The sequence below is a fragment of the Schistocerca nitens genome, chromosome 2 (genome assembly GCF_023898315.1).
Source record: "Schistocerca nitens isolate TAMUIC-IGC-003100 chromosome 2, iqSchNite1.1, whole genome shotgun sequence".
NCBI lineage: Eukaryota > Metazoa > Arthropoda > Insecta > Orthoptera > Acrididae > Schistocerca > Schistocerca nitens.
This window is the reverse complement of record NC_064615.1, coordinates 608,864,772-608,875,340: the sequence shown is the minus strand read 5'-3', so window position 1 is coordinate 608,875,340 and position 10,569 is coordinate 608,864,772.

Here is a 10,569-nt window from a genome sequence, read left to right as displayed (position 1 = left end):
TGGGTGGATATATATATATATATATATATATATATATATATATATATATATATATATATATGTGTGTGTGTGAACGACTTAGTAGAATGATTCTGTCTTTGCGTGCTTGGCGCGGCGATGGCCTGTGGTCGACCAGCGAACTAATACTTAGTATGTGTTGGACAGCTCTTGTGATCAAGTGGAAATTTGAGAAGATTCAATATGGGCGTGTGTTTGCACTGGGCCATTATTCTCTCCCATGTAAATTGTTCGTCTGACTGCTTCTTCACATTTCGGGTCTTTATTTAGTTGAGAGAACATCGATTGTGGTGTGTGCATGTAGTAGGCAGAAGACATGTTTGCTGGTTCTCTAGACACGAGAAACGCCTTATTTGACTTTGTAAATTATAGGGGTGATTTGGAATCTGTTACATCACCCACATTGGTATTTGTGAGTGGAAATATCAGTTTCCGCTATTTTCTTTTTTTGATTTTCCATGTAAAGGTCTTTGCAGACAGGATAAGTTTCTGTCTGCTGATCACTTGTGATCAGTGGCAATACACTTCACTGGATGTCAGAAAATAATGAGGTGCGAGTGCAGTCGAAGGTGAAAAGCTATACCGATTTTACTCATAAAACTAAATGAAAATGGACTTTGTCTATATTTGTGGAAAGAGGAGATTTATTATCGTCACGAATGTTTTTCTAATACTTGCATTATTATAGGAGTCTAGTTGATGTTAAATAATTGAGGGCAGAATGGCTGGCGAGTCCCATATGAGAGTGCGGACTCTGCTGAACCATCCTACATGACATTAAACAAAAGTGTTTTCCACCCCAGAACGAGAGGCATTGGGGATCTGTCTAAGTCTGTGACAGCGGGGCCTCCTAGCCATTAGCGGCGGTTGCGCCACTATACTTTAGACGACCAAGTTGCATTTGGGGAAAGCTGCCCTTTTATCTCCCAGGTAACTATATCTGCTATGTTGGTGAAGCGCAATCGTATCGATGTGGGCAGCAGCCAGCATGGGCCGCGAGGCTTTTGGGTGAGTAGCTTCATCCCGTAGGTTGTGATTATACACAGAGGAGAATGCATGTTCAACTGCAGTCTTTTAGGATGACGATCTTCCCCAGTACGTATGATGCATTATGACCTGTTCAGTACGACAATTTTGAAGTGTAATTATAACTGTGATGCATTTTTTCCATCAGCTGTGATAGCGTGTATTGGCTTCGGTTAGCTGGGCTGTAGGGTGATTTATAGTAGGCGTGTGTAGTGAACTCTGACGTCTAACAGGGATAGATGCTATATGCTTGCATAGAATTCACTTTTTTTTAAAACACCTCTCCCTCCAATACCAGCATCTAGTCAGTTGTACGTATTTCCCACAAAAAAGAATAAAGATTGTACCTAACACCCCAGATATTTTCCCCCTAGCTTGTAGGTCTAGGGTAGTGTTTGAGTATTTCTGTTTCTGGTTTCGGGTGGTATTGCGAGATATTTCTCCCAGCAGGATAACACTAGTTCTATGGTATCGTCCGTTTTTGTGGCATATTGCCGTCCTTGTGAAGTGCTATGCTTATAGTTGTGTAATTAGGACCGATCTATGTGATTATATATGTAATTATGATTGATATTTGCATCAGTTTAGAGTGGTATTGCGACATTTGTTTTCCAAGTAGGATGAGAGCAGTTGTATGGTATAGATAGTTTATGCGATTTTAAGCTGTTCTTATGCAGCGCTATGCATATAGTTGTGTAATCAGGACCAATCTTTGTGATTAATTACGTAGTTAGGATGGATATTTGTGTCAGTTTCCCGAGCAATACACTAACATAACCTTACTATCCCACAACTGGACAGTTTCCATGTGTTGGGGGGGGGGGGGGTGGCACTTAGGCATTCAATCCAGTAGAATCAGTGTTCGAGTCACTGATAAGCTGCAATTTTCTTACGTGCACCGAGTGTTTGTGCACTGAATTATTTTCGTGTGTTTAAGCGTTGTGAGCGTGTCTGCATTCATTATTTTGGTGATCTACGAGTAGTTTGCACGTATGTATACTGTGTAGCGGATTATTTCGGTGATTAACGAGTTGTTTGCGTCTCTGCACATCAGCATAATAGTGCATTATTTATGAGTAGTTTCCAGGTCTGAAAACTGTATATTGTGACTCCAAGCACTTCAGGCTGAGTGCTTTGCATCAGCGTAATAAATAAACTAGGTGAAATCCGTAGCTAAATAAATTGTTCAGGAGCTCAAAACAGGCAGATTCCTTTTTCACACCAGTTTCCCCCTCCAGAACGCCGGCAGGGTGAGTGTTTTGTATCTGCATAATAAATAACCTATGTGAAATCCGTCGCTAAATATATTGTTCAAGAAATAAATAAAGTACACTCATTCCTCTCTCCAGCAGCCCAGAACAGGCTAAATCCTTTATGCAAGAGTTTTCCCACTCCAGACCACTGGCTGGGTGAGGAGGTTGGGGCAGTCTTTGAGTTGAGAAAAAGAACACGTGACATCATCATGCTCCTATGGACTGAACTGCTCGATCATGTGACCTATCCCGGCGCCCTCTAGTGGTGAACTAGGTCAGTTCTTTGGTCTGGTGGATCGGAGACAGCTGTCTCTTGTGTGGTGGGAGCTTATATGTAGGTTTTAGAAATGAGAGACAGTTCAAACAGAGAGAAATGTTTCCACGCATTGTGTATTGCATCTTTAATGTAGAGCGTTTATTTGCTGGACTATATTCTTCTTCTTCATATGTTCAAGCATTAATGCTCACTTCCATTTTTCATGCAGTGAGCTGTGGATGCACGCCTCAGCTGAATGAGTGCATGTAATACAGTTATTAAAACTCCCCCTGTCTGGCACCAACATCTCGCTAATTGAACACTGACTACTCAACAAGCACTGATATCTCAGCCTCTTGTGGTGGTAACACCGAAGTAAGCCGCTACTGCTGCAGGTAGATAATAAATTTAAACAAATTTCATCAAATTTAAAGAAATGCATACAAATTTAAAGAAATTCATACAAATTTCAGTAAATTTAAGGAAATTTAAACATATTTAAACAAATTATATGCGAATTGAATGACTTTATGAGCAGCCTGTAGTGGGGGCAACACCATACGGACTGCCCCTCAACTGTAGGAGGAAGCGCTTAGAGCAAAATTCGAAATTCACGCCCATTTTCCAAGAGGATGACGTGCCAGGACCCCGTGGCGAGCACACTTGATGGTGGTACTGCCTCAGTTTAAATAAAGACTTATGTCCAGCACAGGCCGTGTCCTTTTCCCCTTAGTTCCTAGGAAGAGGTGGCGGTCGGGGTTATTGGGCTAGTGGAGGTAGCCCAATTGACCTATCTTCCCTCCAAAATTCAAACTTCCCACCAGGAAGGGGGGGGGGGGGGGAGTGGCACTTTCCCTCCTACTTTTTGGGTAATGGTACTCGCTTCTATGTAAGATCATTTTGTCACAAAATGCGAGCGTAAACATGTGTAAACGTGCTATTACGTGCGTAAACGTGCGTGACATTTCTGTGTAGGATCATTTTGTCTAGAAAAATAACACAAACACAAATTTGGGCAACACCGCGCTACCTACCCTCAGCTGCGAGAGTAAGGACTTAGAGCTAAATTCCCTTCAAAATTCACATTTAGCGCACGTTTTCCACACGGCATATTGCAAAACGTCGGAAAGGGAGGAGCGGGGAACTGCCAGGTGACCCGTAGGAGCACATTATTCAGTTTCCCTCCAAAATTCAAACTTCCCTCCAAAAGCCGCCATCTTGAAAACGATACCTGCGTCATCAACTGTCATCGCTGCTCCTTAAGGGTAGGCAACCCGCACACTGCCCGTGAAGGTGCAGCAACCCGCACGTTTGGGATGACGCTCTCCTCTCTCCCCTACAATGGCCACCTGCCCTGTAGATATAACAATACGTTATAGAGCTGCACTTCACTGGCTTAAGAGGGACAGGCTCGATAAAGTAACCGAAATTACGGAAACTAACATTATAAACAAAACACAAATGAAACAATGGTTGATTCAGACATGGCAGAGAGGATGGGACGCATCCGTCAAGGGTCGCTGAGTACACTCTTTCTTTCCTGACGTACGCGAAAGATTAAAACTGAAACAATGAGACCCAAGCTTGGGCATGGTCCATTTTCTGACGGTACATTTAAGCCACTTGGGACTAACTAAGGATGAAATATGCATTTGCGGAGAAACTGGGACATCAGAACGTGTCACACTGCTATGCAACACGCTAGCACAAATGAGACCTAGACATCGCCTGAATAATACGTAGTCCCGATGATTGGACCACAATAAACAGCGTAGCCGATATTGTATCAAACACACTCCATGAATAATACAAGCGCCAAAACCCATATGGAAGGAGGCGTAGAGAAGCACAAACAACACAACAAACCACGTAGGACACAAGCACTACTACAGATTGCGAAATCGAGGAATGAACCAACACACAAAGCGACAACACATGACATTGCATGCTAAAACGCAGTCACAAACAACACAACATACAGTAACAGTCATAAAACAAACACTGACACCATATACTAAGACTCTAGTAATAAGGTAACGTCGCTTGGGAGGAAAAGACTCGAAATTTTCTTGCGAGGCTCCTCCTCCCCAATGACACACTGCGTATTGTTTAAAGTATAGGCTAATGCAGACAAGCAGTAATGTATTATTTGTCTTATTATGTGTAGACAGAAGTATATTATCTTCTCTGATTGATCTATAATCAATGAATTTTATGTGTCAAATGTATTTTCTGTATAAAGTATGTACAAAACTAGAAATGCAATGTACAGGGTGTTCCAAAAATGACCGGTATATTTGAAACGGCAATAAAAACTAAACGTGCAGCGATAGAAATACACAGTTTGTTGCAATATGCTTGGGACAACAGTACATTTTCAGGCGGACAAACTTTCGAAATTACAGTAGTTACAATTTTCAACAACAGATGGCGCTGCAAGTGATGTGAAAGATATACACTCCTGGAAATGGAAAAAAGAACACATTGACACCGGTGTGTCAGACCCACCATACTCGCTCCGGACACTGCGAGAGGGCTGTACAAGCAATGATCACACGCACGGCACAGCGGACACACCAGGAACCGCGGTGTTGGCCGTCGAATGGCGCTAGCTGCGCAGCATTTGTGCACCGCCGCCGTCAGTGTCAGCCAGTTTGCCGTGGCATACGGAGCTCCATCGCAGTCTTTAACACTGGTAGCATGCCGCGACAGCGTGGACGTGAACCGTATGTGCAGTTGACGGACTTTGAGCGAGGGCGTATAGTGGGCATGCGGGAGGCCGGGTGGACGTACCGCCGAATTGCTCAACACGTGGGGCGTGAGGTCTCCACAGTACATCGATGTTGTCGCCAGTGGTCGGCGGAAGGTGCACGTGCCCGTCGACCTGGGACCGGACCGCAGCGACGCACGGATGCACGCCAAGACCGTAGGATCCTACGCAGTGCCGTAGGGGACCGCACCGCCACTTCCCAGCAAATTAGGGACACTGTTGCTCCTGGGGTATCAGCGAGGACCATTCATAACCGTCTCCAGGAAGCTGGGCTACGGTCCCGCACACCGTTAGGCCGTCTTCCGCTCACGCCCCAACATCGTGCAGCCCGCCTCCAGTGGTGTCGCGACAGGCGTGAATGGAGGGACGAATGGAGACGTGTCGTCTTCAGCGATGAGAGTCGCTTCTGCGTTGGTGCCAATGATGGTCGTATGCGTGTTTGGCGCCGTGCAGGTGAGCGCCACAATCAGGACTGCATACGACCGAGGCACACAGGGCCAACACCCGGCATCATGGTATGGGGAGCGATCTCCTACACTGGCCATACACCACTGGTGATCGTCGAGGGGACACTGAATAGTGCACGGTACATCCAAACCGTCATCGAACCCATCGTTCTACCATTCCTAGACCGGCAAGGGAACTTGCTGTTCCAACAGGACAATGCACGTCTGCATGTATCCCGTGCCACCCAACGTGCTCTAGAAGGTGTAAGTCAACTACCCTGGCCAGCAAGATCTCCGGATCTGTCCCCCATTGAGCATGTTTGGGACTGGATGAAGCGTCGTCTCACGCGGTCTGCACGTCCAGCACGAACGCTGGTCCAACTGAGGCGCCAGGTGGAAATGGCATGGCAAGCCGTTCCACAGGACTACATCCAGCATCTCTACGATCGTCTCCATGGGAGAATAGCAGCCTGCATTGCTGCGAAAGGTGGATATACACTGTACTAGTGCCGACATTGTGCATGCTCTGTTGCCTGTGTCTATGTGCCTGTGGTTCTGTCAGTGTGATCATGTGATGTATCTGACCCCAGGAATGTGTCAATAAAGTTTCCCCTTCCTGGGACAATGATTTCACGGTGTTCTTATTTCAATTTCCAGGAGTGTAGAAGACAACGCAGTCTGTGGGTGCGCCATTCTGTACGTCGTCTTTCTGCTGTAAGCGTGTGCTGTTCACAACGTGCAAGTGTGCTGTAGACAACATGGTTTATTCCTTAGAACAGAGGATTTTTCTGGTGTTGGAATTCCACCGCCTAGAACACAGTGTTTTTGCAACAAGACGACGTTTTCAACGGAGGTTTAATGTAACCAAAGGACCGAAAAGCGATACAATAAAGGATCTGTTTGAAAAATTTCAACGGACTGGGAACGTGACGGATGAACGTGCTGGAAAGGTAGGGCGACCGCGTACGGCAACCACAGAGGGCAACGCGCAGCTAGTGCAGCAGGTGATCCAACAGCAGCCTCGGGTTTCCGTTTGCCGTGTTGCAGCTGCGGTCCAAATGACGCCAACGTCCACGTATCGTGTCATGCGCCAGAGTTTACACCTCTATCCATACAAAATTCAAACGCGGCAACCCCTCAGCGCCGCTACCATTGCTGCACGAGAGACATTCACTAACGATATAGTACACAGGATTGATGACGGCGATATGCATGTGGGCAGCATTTGGTTTACTGACGAAGCTTATTTTTACCTGGACGGCTTCGTCAATAAACAGAACTGGCGCATATGGGGAACCGAAAAGCCCCATGTTGCAGTCCCATTGTCCCTGCATCCTCAAAAAGTACTGGTCTGGGCCGCCATTTCTTCCAAAGGAATCATTGGCCCATTTTTCAGATCCGAAACGATTACTGCATCACGCTATCTGGACATTCTTCGTGAATTTGTGGCGGTACAAACTGCCTTAGACGACACTGCGAACACCTCGTGGTTTATGCACGATGGTGCCCGGCCACATCGCACGGCCGACGTCTTTAATTTCCTGAATGAATATTTCGATGAACGTGTGATTGCTTTGGGCCATCCGAAACATACAGGAGGCGGCGTGGATTGGCCTCCCTATTCGCCAGACATGAACCCCTGTGACTTCTTTCTGTGGGGACACTTGAAAGACCAGGTGTACCGCCAGAATCCAGAAACAATTGAACAGCTGAAGCAGTACATCTCATCTGCATGCGAAGCCATTCCGCCAGACACGTTGTCAAAGGTTTCGGGTAATTTCATTCAGAGACTACGCCATATTATTGCTACGCATGGTGGATATGTGGAAAATATCGTACTATAGAGTTTCCCAGACCGCAGCGCCATCTGTTGTTGAAAATTGTAACTACTGTAATTTCGAAAGTTTGTCTGTCTGTAAATGTACTGTTGTCCCAAGCATATTGCAACAAACGGTGTATTTCTATCGCTGCTCGTTTAGTTTGTATTGCCGTTTCAAATATACCGGTCATTTTTGAAACACCCTGTATTAAGTTATTTAAGGAATAAGGCATTCAGGTAGCAATGAACTACGTTCTATTTCTGCTAACAGATTTACAACCATAAGTGTATTCCTCACGTAAAGCTAAAATTCATGTATTCCTTGTACCAAATACTCAATCAGTATTTAATCTGTATAATGCTAGGTGTATGTATCTAAGATATCACATGCACTCCTGGAAATTGAAATAAGAACACCGTGAATTCATTGTCCCAGGAAGGGGAAACTTTATTGACACATTCCTGGGGTCAGATACATCACATGATCACACTGACAGAACCACAGGCACATAGACACAGGCAACAGAGCATGCACAATGTCGGCACTAGTACAGTGTATATCCACCTTTCGCAGCAATGCAGGCTGCTGTTCTCCCATGGAGACGATCGTAGAGATGCTGGATGTAGTCCTGTGGAACGGCATGCCATGCCATTTCCACCTGGCGCCTCAGTTGGACCAGCGTTCGTGCTGGACGTGCAGACCGCGTGAGACGACGCTTCATCCAGTCCCAAACATGCTCAATGGGGGACAGATCCGGAGATCTTGCTGGCCAGGGTAGTTGACTTACACCTTCTAGAGCACGTTGGGTGGCACGGGATACATGCGGACGTGCATTGTCCTGTTGGAACAGCAAGTTCCCTTGCCGGTCTAGGAATGGTAGAACGATGGGTTCGATGACGGTTTGGATGTACCGTGCACTATTCAGTGTCCCCTCGACGATCACCAGTGGTGTACGGCCAGTGTAGGATATCGCTCCCCACACCATGATGCCGGGTGTTGGCCCTGTGTGCCTCGGTCGTATGCAGTCCTGATTGTGGCGCTCACCTGCACGGCGCCAAACACGCATACGACCATCATTGGCACCAACGCAGAAGCGACTCTCATCGCTGAAGACGACACGTCTCCATTCGTCCCTCCATTCACGACTGTCGCGACACCACTGGAGGCGGGCTGCACGATGTTGGGGCGTGAGCGGAAGACGGCCTAACGGTGTGCGGGACCGTAGCCCAGCTTCATGGAGACGGTTGCGAATGGTCCTCGCTGATACCCCAGGAGCAACAGTGTCCCTAATTTGCTGGGAAGTGGCGGTGCGGTCCCCTACGGCACTGCGTAGGATCCTACGGTCTTGGCGCGCATCCGTGCGTCGCTGCGGTCCGGTCCCAGGTCGACGGGCACGTGCACCTTCCGCCGACCACTGGCGACAACATCGATGTACTGTGGAGACCTCACGCCCCACGTGTTGATCAATTCGGCGGTACGTCCACCCGGCCTCCCGCATGCCCACTATACGCCCTCGCTCAAAGTCCGTCAACTGCACATACGGTTCACGTCCACGCTGTCGCAGCATGCTACCAGTGTTAAAGAATGCGATGGAGCTCCGTATGCCACGGCAAACTGGCTGACACTGACGGCGGCGGTGCACAAATGCTGCGCAGCTAGCGCCATTCGACGGCCAACACCGCGGTTCCTGGTGTGTCCGCTGTGCCGTGCGTGTGATCATTGCTTGTACAGCCCTCTCGCAGTGTCCGGAGCAAGTATGGTGGGTCTGACACACCGGTGTCAATGTGTTCTTTTTTCCATTTCCAGGAGTGTAGAATATATCACAACTATCAACAATAAAACAAACAAACAGCTGCTGAATATCATGTATTTTCCTGACTTGCAACACTCCCAGTAATATATCAATACACACAAACATAATAAATATAAATAAACAACAAACCATTCGAGATGAGAGTAGCTCTAGGTTCTACCGAGGCCTTCGCACGACCGGATGACATAGCTGCTGGTAAACCTTTCAGGATGTGAGGTCGAGGTCCAAGAAACTCTTCCGTTCCTGAGGTTTCGCCTAGGACTGCCCTGGACATCCTCATAGGCGCTCCTCCGCCCAGTCTAGCCGACTGACAGCTCGGACGTCCGAGAGCGAAATATATACAGTAGGAATGGAGGCGCGGTCGAAGAACACGTGATTTTACTACCAAGAGGATTGTAAATACGCGGCTAAGAAAACACAAAAGTTTTCGCCGGATAGGAAAAATAGAGAAATCATCTGTAGCAGAGCGTTCTCTTTAATCAGGAAACCATGAAGTGAAGTTTTCTGAAACAGAAATTTTATCTACAACGTCAAATTGTTATCCACGACTATGTAGAGAAGCCATTGAAATTTTTGAGCATCAGGATAATTTTAATAGGAAAGAGGAGGGAATGAAACTTAGCGCCATATGGACAGTACCTCTGCAGAACCGCTACACAATTTTAACTTTGACAAGACGACAATCGATAGTTAAGTTTTATCTTTGACAAGGATTATCCTGGTTCCTGTAGTCATGTCCTAGTTCATGAACCACGGGCAACGTATGAGTGGCCAAGTAAGTGGTCCCGACAGTCGGGATACCAGTTACTTTGGAATAAGGCTGGGCATCTCGGACATATTCTGAGTCGTGGTCACCTTTGTGCTCATACGGCAAAGACTACCAAATCCACCAGTTAGTCCCTCAACCGTTAGGGGTAAAACCCAATGGGACTCGGGGCAAGTAAGGCTAGCAACCTGCTTCCCTGGTACTTTAAATATGATGCTGGCAACAATCAGAGCAAAATACCTCGGACCTTTGGAGGTGACGGAGTCCCACCTCTAACTGACAAACCAGGGACTCCTAAGATACGACTTGGCAAACAAATGGCAATGAGATGGGGAGCTATTAATATCAATGGGGGCTACTCTGGGAAGAAGGTAGAGCTGGCAGAGGCTTCCACTAAGATG